This window comes from Somniosus microcephalus, chromosome 6, assembly GCF_052327205.1.
Source record: "Somniosus microcephalus isolate GS21.2 chromosome 6, FLI_Smic_1.0, whole genome shotgun sequence".
NCBI lineage: Eukaryota > Metazoa > Chordata > Chondrichthyes > Squaliformes > Somniosidae > Somniosus > Somniosus microcephalus.
In genome coordinates, this window is record NC_140992.1 from 245,472,376 (window position 1) to 245,481,605 (window position 9,230).

Below are 9,230 nucleotides of genomic sequence, written 5' to 3' on the forward strand. Positions count from 1 at the left end.
GGAGAATGTGCAAATTCCACACAGACAGTCACCCGAGGCTGGATTCGAACCCGGGTCCCTGGCGTTTATTGGGTTTGACCTCATCTGAACCGGTTTTAAAAGCCAGGTTCATCTTACGGAGCATGATGGCCTCTGTATTCGCGAGGTCCTCAGAGTCAAACCAGGCTTCTGCTTTTGCCCTTATTTGTGGCAAACTGTTTGCCACGAGGGTCCTGAGCCGGTGATTCCTGGGGCCCCCTTGCAGCTGTAACCTGTCTAGTATCCCACCCGTGGCCTTTTCGTATACAGGCCATAGCCTGTCTGCGAATGCCTGTGGTGCTTCGCCAGCCGGCTGCAGCATTCTCTCCACTCAGGAGAACGGACTACCCTGGGTATGTCCCATGGCTCTCAGGATTTCCTCCTTTAAACCTGCCGTGGTTCCCTGCCCCAGCTTGGTGGCTGCGGACAGGGCCTGGTACAATGTTCCATCCAGGGAAAATAGGAACAGCCTGTGAGTTTCGCCTTCACTACACCCATTGATTCCCTTCAATTTGCTCCACTTCCATGAAGTGAATGGAGGGGTCCCCTTCTTTTCTTAATTTGGGCATGCTTGCTATCATAGTCTGCAGTTGTGGGGTGGTAAACGAGACTACGTATTCGCGCTGCAGCGGGCCCTGAGCACCGTTTTGTGCGGGTGGACCGTACTTTTGCTGCTGCAGAGGATACATTGGTCTCGGTGGCGCTTCCGGTGCCGGTGGGACTTCCCTATCCCAGACCCAATCCTCAGACCCCTGTCTTTCCTCTTCCCAGTCCACCTGAGCTTCCCCCGGGGTTGCTAAGCAAACCATCCTTCTGGCTTTGGACAGGGCTTGGGTCAGACCTTTTATCCTTTCCTCGCAGGACCCGTGGTTTAAATCCTCATATCCCCTGCTCCTGGCTACCCTGTAGGCGGCCTTTATATCTCTAAGCTGCCCCAGTAGCCCGTCAACTTTACCCGTTAAGTGGGCGTTCTCCTCCCAAATCGCCTTTTCCTTAGACTTTTTATGCTCCTTGAGCTTGGCCTCAGTGACCTGGCACTGCAGGTACTCCCCAGTGTTACGGGAGGTTTCCTCCTGTATGCGTTTCTCCTGTCTTTCCTCGCACAGCTCCTCCATTAATCTAATACCCACTATCCCCCTTGCGTCTGACTTTTCTTCTGATTCCCTGAGCTCAGCCTGCAGTTTTCCAACCTGCTCTCTGAACAGTTGGACCTGTTTCTGCAGGCACAGGAGCCAAATCGCCTTTTCATTAGACTTTTTATGCTCCTTGCTCCCTGTCCACTCAGCAGCCCTATCCTGAGGACTGTCAGAACGCAACATCTCCAGCACCCACTGTTGAGACACATTAACTTTACCAAACACATAGGAGGAAATTCTGTCCCCCATTGCAGATCTCTTGCCCTCTAAACTTTCCATGATCCTGTTCACAGAACCTATCGTCCTGCCGCGGTCGCCAATTCTGTAGGTGGTTTGCCTTGGTGGTTCGAATCACTTCCCCTACTTAGTTCTAGACGACAGGAATTACGGTGAACAGGATTGGAACACAGACAAGCTTTTCGGACTCAACCGTACGCTGTTTAATAAGGTTAACACACACACCCGCCTCCAGTATGTAAAATGCCTGGTGGCGTAAAACAAACAGTACAACAATACAACTTGGCCCGTCGAACAGGCCCCTGTCTCATATTAAGACACCTAAAATCACACTGTGTTCCAATCCTGTTCACCGTAATTCCTGTCGTATAGAACTAAGTGGGGGGGGGTGATTCGAAACACCAAAGCAAACCACCTACACACCCGAACAAAACTCAAAGATACAGCTACCTTATTTGCCAAAAGCAATGCAGCCACAAACTGAAGACATCAGTAAGAATATTAGTCTGGAGATTGTTTAAATGTCACTTTGTTTTATCAATCGTGAAAAAGTTGGCAGTTCAGACTATACCCTCCCACAATCCAGCAGAAGGAGTTATATGCTTAGAGGCTCAGGGCAAGGCTAGAATACTCAATGAGTACTTTGTAATGGTGTTTACTAAGGAGGTGGATGCTGACAAAATATCGGTAGCAGTGGAAAAGGTAAATGGAAGGGGTGAAAATTGATAGACAGGATGTATGCTTAGAGTGGATAAGTCACCTGGTCCAGATGACTTGCATCCCAGATTGCTAAGGGAAGTGGGGGAGGAGCTAGCGGGAGGGCTTGCCATAATTTTCCAATCTTCCCTCGATGCGGGGGAGGTGCCTGAGGATTGGAAAGTGGCAAATGTGACACCATTGTTCAAGAAAGGGTGTAAGGACAATCCTAGTAACTACAGGCCAGTCAGTTTAACATCAGTGGTGGGTAAAGTTTTAGAAACAATAATCAAGGAAAAAACTAACAGGCACTTGGAGAGGTTTAAGCTAATTAAGGAGAGCCAACACAGATTTGTAAAAGGCAGACCATGTTTGACTAGTCAAATTGAATTTTTTGATGAAGTAACAGGGAGGATCGATGAAGGGAATGCAATGGATGTTGTCTATATGGATTTTAGGAAGGCGTTTGACAAAGTACCACATAGAAGGCTGGTTAACAAAATTGAGGCTCATGGAATAGGTGGGTCAGTGGCAACTTGGATAAGGAATTGGCTTAAGGATAGAAAACAGTGAGTTGTGGTAAATGGCTGTTTTTCAGACTGGAGGATGGTAGACAGTAGTGTTCCCCAAGGGTCAGTGCTGGGGCCACTGCTTTTTTTGATATATATATATGACCTGGATATTGGAATACAGAGTAGTATTTCTAAATTTGCCGATGACACCAAACCTGGGGGGGTGGCAAACAGTGAGGATGATACCAATCGACTGCAACAGGACATAGAAAGGCTAGCAGAATGGGCAGACAAGTGGCAGATGGAATTTAATACAGAGAAGTGTGAGCTGATGCATTTTGGCAGAAGGAACAAGGAGAGGCAATATACACTTAATGGCACAGTTTTAAAGAGTGTGCAGGGACAGAGGGACCTGGGAGTTAATGTGCATAGTTCCCTGAAGGTGGCAGGACACATTGAGAGAGTGGTTAGCAAAGCATATGAGATCTTGGGCATCATAAATAAAGGTATTGAGTACAAAAGTAGAGAAGTTCTGCTGAATCTTTATAAAGCGCTGGTTAGGCCACAACTGGAGTATTGCGTCCACTTCTGGTCACCACACTTTAGGAAGGATATGAAGGTCCTTGAGAAGGTGCAGAGGAGATTTACCAGAATGGTTCGGGGATGGGGGATCTTAGCTACAAGGACATGCTGGAGAAGCTGGATTTGTTTTCATTAGAGCAAAGGAGGTTGAGGGGTGATTTGATAGAGGTGTACAAGATTATGATGGGTTTGGATAGGCTAGATGGGGAAAGGCTGTTCCCACTAGTTGATGGTACAAGGACTAGGGGACACAGATTTAAGGTTTTGGGCAAGAGATTCAGGGGGGATGTGAGGAAAAACTTTTTTACGCAGCGAGTGGTGAGGACCTGGAACTCACTGCTGACAAAAATGGTGGAAGCGGACACACTCAATGTTTTCAAAGGGAGACTGGATAGGCACTTGAGGGAAATAAACTTGCAGGGCTACAGGGATAGAGCGGGGGAATGGGACTGACTGGATTGCTTTGCAGACAGCCGGCAAGGACTTGATGGGCCAAATGGCTTCTTTCTGTGCCGTTATGACTCTATGGCCTAGAAATTGGGTTGAGGCGCCAAACTGGCGCCAAGTTCGCCTGAGCGCAGGATTTAGCGCAGCGTTCGAGTCTTCAGCGATCGTCCGATATTCAGTTTCATTGCCCCTAGAGGGAGACGGGGCGAGGTTCGAGGCGCTCCACATCCCTCTTAGGGCGCTGAAACTGAATATCGCAGCGCTACGTGCCGCAGTGTCACACGCTACGGCACGGCATGCTGCGGTACTGCAGGCCTTCCTCCCATTGTTAAGGGGGAGGGGCCTGCAACAGCGCGATCCCCAATCGCGAATGCCGGCAAAAGAGCCCGGCACCGAGGAGAAGTGCTGGGCTCTCGGGAAACAGCTGGCAATGCTGCGGGGGGGGGGGGCGGTCAGGAGGCCGGGGACGGAGGTACTGGCAGGCGGCCGCCGAAAAAGGCGGCCGCCCCGCACCTCCACCTTAACTTGCGCTGCTGCCGGCACAGTAAGGCCCCGTGAACCGGGCACGGGTAGCGAACGGCGCAACTGCGGCGTTCGCAACCAAATATCGTGAACGGGGCGCGAATGGGGCGCTGCGCACACCGATGACATCATCGGTGGCGGTGCAGCGCAAAAGGCTAACGCCACCATTATTGCCCCAAATCAATATCGCGGGAGGCGCAGCCAGTGGTGCTACAGCCACTGCCTGCCTCTTTAGGCGCTAACAAGTGGCGCTACTCACCCAATTTCTCCCCCTATGACTCTATGCCCTTGACATGACCTACTGGTCTGCTGGAGGTCATGTTGAGGACATTCCTTTCCCCTCCACTTCCCTCAATTAAAAGAGATGTCCTGGCGTTTATGTTGAAGGTATCTGCACACGGAGAGCTTAACGCTCACTAACAATAGTAGTCCATGACCTTAGTAGGAACACTGATCAAGTGTGGCTCGACTTTTAGTTCACTGTAGTTCCCAAACATCTCTTAATATTTCCCGTGAATTCTTCAATTAAACTCCAGAGCAAAACATTAAATATTTCCACATGAGTTAAGAATGTGCATACTTTTATGTAGATTGTTATAAAATTTACTATCATTTGCCACCAGAGTTGTCAGGATGGGCAATGATGAGTTCAACTGGCTTGGCAGGAAGCACTGATACCTTGGAGTGCATGCTAGAGCAGAAGGTAGAATTAAGCAGCGCCATTGGTGAGCTTTGAGAGCTTGTTCTCTAACTTGGTAATGCATCTCTTCTGGGACTGGACAATCACCTTCAGTGATTTAATTTCATCCAGTAGTTCCTCCATGGGAGAAGATTGGGGTGGGGGGTGTCGTGGGTGGAAGAAGATCAAGGGGTCGGGGGCCGGGAGAGGCTCAAGGGGTCGGGGGCCGGGAGAAGCTCAAGGGGTCGGGGGCCGGGAGAGGCTCAAGGGGTCAGGGGCCAGGAGAAGCTCAAGGGGTCGGGGGCCGGGAGAGGCTCAAGGGGTCAGGGGCCGGGAGAGGCTCAAGGGGTCGGGGGCCAGGAGAAGCTCAAGGGGTCGGGGGCCGGGCGAGACTCAAGGGATCGGGGGCCGGGAGAGGCTCAAGGGGTCAGGGGCCGGGAGAGGCTCAAGGGGTCGGGGGCCAGGAGCAGCTCAAGGGGTCGGGGGCCGGGAGAGGCTCAAGGGGTCAGGGGCCGGGAGAGGCTCAAGGGGTCGGGGGCCAGGAGCAGCTCAAGGGGTCGGGGGCCGGGCGAGACTCAAGGGGTTGGGGGCCGGGAGAGGCTCAAGGGGTCAGGGGTCGGGTGAAGCTCAAGGGGTCGGGGGCCAGGAGAAGCTCAAGGGGTCGGGGGCCGGGAGAGGCTCAAGGGGTCGGGGGCCGGGAGAGGCTCAAGGGGTCAGGGGCCGGGAGAGGCTCAAGGGGTCAGGGGCCAGGAGAAGCTCAAGGGGTCGGGGGCCGGGAGAGGCTCAAGGGGTCAGGGGCCGGGAGAGGCTCAAGGGGTCGGGGGCCGGGAGAGGCTCAAGGGGTCGGGGGCCGGGAGAGGCTCAAGGGGTCAGGGGCCGGGAGAGGCTCAAGGGGTCGGGGGCCGGGAGAAGCTCAAGGGGTCGGGGGCTGGGAGAGGCTCAAGGGGTCGGGGGCCGGGAGAGGCTCAAGGGGTCGGGGGCCGGGAGAGGCTCAAGGGGTCGGGGGCCAGGAGAGGCTCAAGAGGTCAGGGGCTGGGAGAAGCTCAAGGGGTCGGGGGCCGGGAGAGGCTCAAGGGGTCAGGGGCCGGGAGAGGCTCAAGGGGTCGGGGGCCGGGAGAGGCTCAAGGGGTCGGGGGCCGGGAGAGGCTCAAGGGGTCAGGGGCCGGGAGAGGCTCAAGGGGTCAGGGGCCAGGAGAAGCTCAAGGGGTCGGGGGCCGGGAGACGCTCAAGGGGTCAGGGGCCGGGAGAGGCTCAAGGGGTCGGGGGCCGGGAGAGGCTCAAGAGGTCAGGGGCTGGGAGAAGCTCAAGGGGTCGGGGGCCGGGAGAGGCTCAAGGGGTCAGGGGCCGGGAGAGGCTCAAGGGGTCAGGGGCCGGGAGAGGTTCAAGGGGTCGGGGGCCGAGAGAGGCTCAAGGGGTCGGGGGCCGGGAGAGGCTCAAGAGGTCAGGGGCTGGGAGAAGCTCAAGGGGTCAGGGGCCGGGAGAAGATCAGGGGGGATCCGAAGATGATCAGGAAGCCCAAAGTGGATCAGGGGCTAGAGGAGCAGCACGGGGAGGGCCAGGGGTGGGGGGGGGGGCGGATCGGAGGCCTGGGAGGCGGGGGGAGGCTTCGTGGAGGAATCGGCGGCCTGGGGGCGTGGTTGAGGAGGCCTGGAGGGGGGATCGGAGGCCTAGGTGGGATTGGAGGCCTCATGGGGGAGTCTTGGATTGCAGCGGGGGGGGGGGGGGGTGCAGTGGTGGGTTAGGTAGGGACCCTGGATCCAGGAGGTAGATGTAAAAGCACTTACCTCCTGGATCAATTTTATTTATTTTTTTGTCTTGTAACACTCCTGTGAAACGCCTTGCGACGTTTTACTACATTAAAGGCGCTATATAAATACAAGTCGTTGTTATTGTTGGATGCAGCAGTCCTCGCCTTGCTGTAGCTTTTGGGTTTTACAATGTGTGTAAAACCCAACCAGCTACAGTTAAACACAAAATAGAAGTTAAGGAAGAGGCTTCCAGCCTCATTATAATATTTAAATGGATGGCCTGCCTCCTGGCAGCGGGTTGGCTGCCCGTCCCCGTCCCGACTCCATTAAAACCGGAAGTGGGCAGGTTGGAAGCGGGTTCATAAGAACATAAGAACATAAGAAATAGGAGCAGGAGTAGGCCATTTGGTCCTTCGAGCCTGCTCCGCATTCAATGAGATCATGGCTGATCTTCTGCCTCAACTCCATTCACCGGCCCTATCACCATATCCCTTGATGCCCTTACTAGTCAGAAATATATCAACTTCTAATGACTGAGCCTCCACAGCCCTCTGGGGTAGAGAATTCCAAAGATTCACCACCGTGTGTGTGAAGAAATTTCTTCTCAACTCAGTCCTGAATGGCCTACCCTTTATCCTGAGGCTGTGGCTGTAGTGTCCGCGTATAAATAACACACGGACTGCAGGAGAACGGTAATAACAGGTGTTTACTGAACAGAGGGTATGCTGGAACTAACTGTACAAATTACTACACGGTGTTATATACAGGTGTGGTCACTACTGGTACTGCAGTATACAGGGGCTGTAAAAGATAGTTCCTCTCTTAAAGGTACATACATTACAATTCCTCCCCTTTTAGATAAACAGTACATAACATTCATTTAACAATTAAATAATAACTAATTACAATTACAATTTTCTTTGTACTATATACATCAGCTGAAAGTAATCATTTATAAATTCAGTCTTTGAGGAGGTTTCCTGATCCTGTCTGGATAGCGCCTTTCTCGAGTATCCTGTTCTTGCGGCGGAGTCGATTCTGGCTCATTGTCATTGGTTGGTTCGTCAGCTTCCAATACCACTGATTCTGAGGTAGATGCAATGTGTACTTCGGGTTCATCACCAGGTGCGTATGATCGTGGCATGGGTTTCACTTGTTCCTGTGACTCTAGAATCTGGTCAGCATGGCGTCTCACGATGCTCTCTCCAACGTCCACTGTGTACATTAGTGGTCCCTGCCGTGTGCATATCGTTCCTGGCTGCCATTTTTCTGTTCGGTAGTCGCGGGCCAAGACTGGTTGCCCTATCTTGAAGCTCCTGGTTGGCTTCTCATTGATGTGCTGGAATTGCTTATTCTCAACATCTCGTCTTATGTTTGGTTTGAGCAAATCCAGGCGACATCTTAACCTTCGGTTAAAGAACATCATGGCTGGAGATTGGTTGGTGACTGCATGTGTCGCATTCCGGTAAGCAAACAAGAAATTATCCACCTTGTGTTGCAGTGGTATGTTGTCGTTATACATCGCCTTTATTGCTTTTTTAAAGGTTTGAACAAACCTCTCAGCCAATTCTTTTGTGGCTGGATGATATGGGGCGGATGTGTAATGCTTTACTCCATTATTCCTCAAAAACCTCCGGAAATCCTCGGACACAAACTGTGGTCCATTGTCGGAGCAAATCTGTTCTGGCAACCCATTCCTGGCGAAGATGGTCCGTAGGACTGCAATAGTTTTCTCCGTGGTGGTGGAGGACATTTTGATGACATCTGGCCATTTCGAATGTGCATCCACGGCGATTAAAAACATTGAGTCCATAAATGGACCAGCAAAATCAATGTGTACCCGTTGCCATGGAGATGAGGGCCACTCCCATGGGTGTAGCGGGGCCTGTGGTGGAGCGTTTTGGACTTTCTGGCATCCTGTGCAGTTCTTGGTCATTTCCTCGATTTCATTATCGATTCCCAGCCACCACACAAACGCCCTGGCTGGGCTCTTAATTTTTACCCCTCCCAGATGACCCTCATGAAGCTCATTGAGCACTCTACCTCTCAACTTGGGTGGAATTACCACTCGGGATCCACACATCAAGGTCCCCCGGCACACTGACAGCTGTTCTCTCCTTGGCGAGAATGCTGGCAACAGTGAGTCGCCATGTGCTGGCCATCCCTTCACCGTCAAATCATAGACCAGAGAGAGTGTCGGGTCATTTTGGGTTTCCTTCTCTATACTTGAGTTTGTAACAGGTAGACATTCGACTATGGTCGAATGGAATATCTCAACAGGGTCCACTGCAGGTGCTTCCTCCACCGTAGGCAGCAGCAGGCGCGACAGCCCATCAGCGTTTCCATGCTGTTTCGTGCCCTTGTATTCTATTTTGTATTGATGTGCCCCTAGAAAAAGGGACCATCTTTGCAGCCGTTGCGCCGTCATCACCGGAACGCCCTTCTTTGGGTTAAAAATGGAGGCAAGAGGCTGGTGATCAGTCAGTAAGGTGAATTTCTGCCCGTGCAGATAGTGATTGAACTTCTTCACCCCCCACACCAGGCTGAGGGCCTCCCTGTCAATCTGGGCGTAGTTACGCTTGGCTGAGGTTAATGAGCGTGACGCAAAGGCTATTGGCCTCTCTGAACCGTCAAGGAATTTGTGCGACAGCAC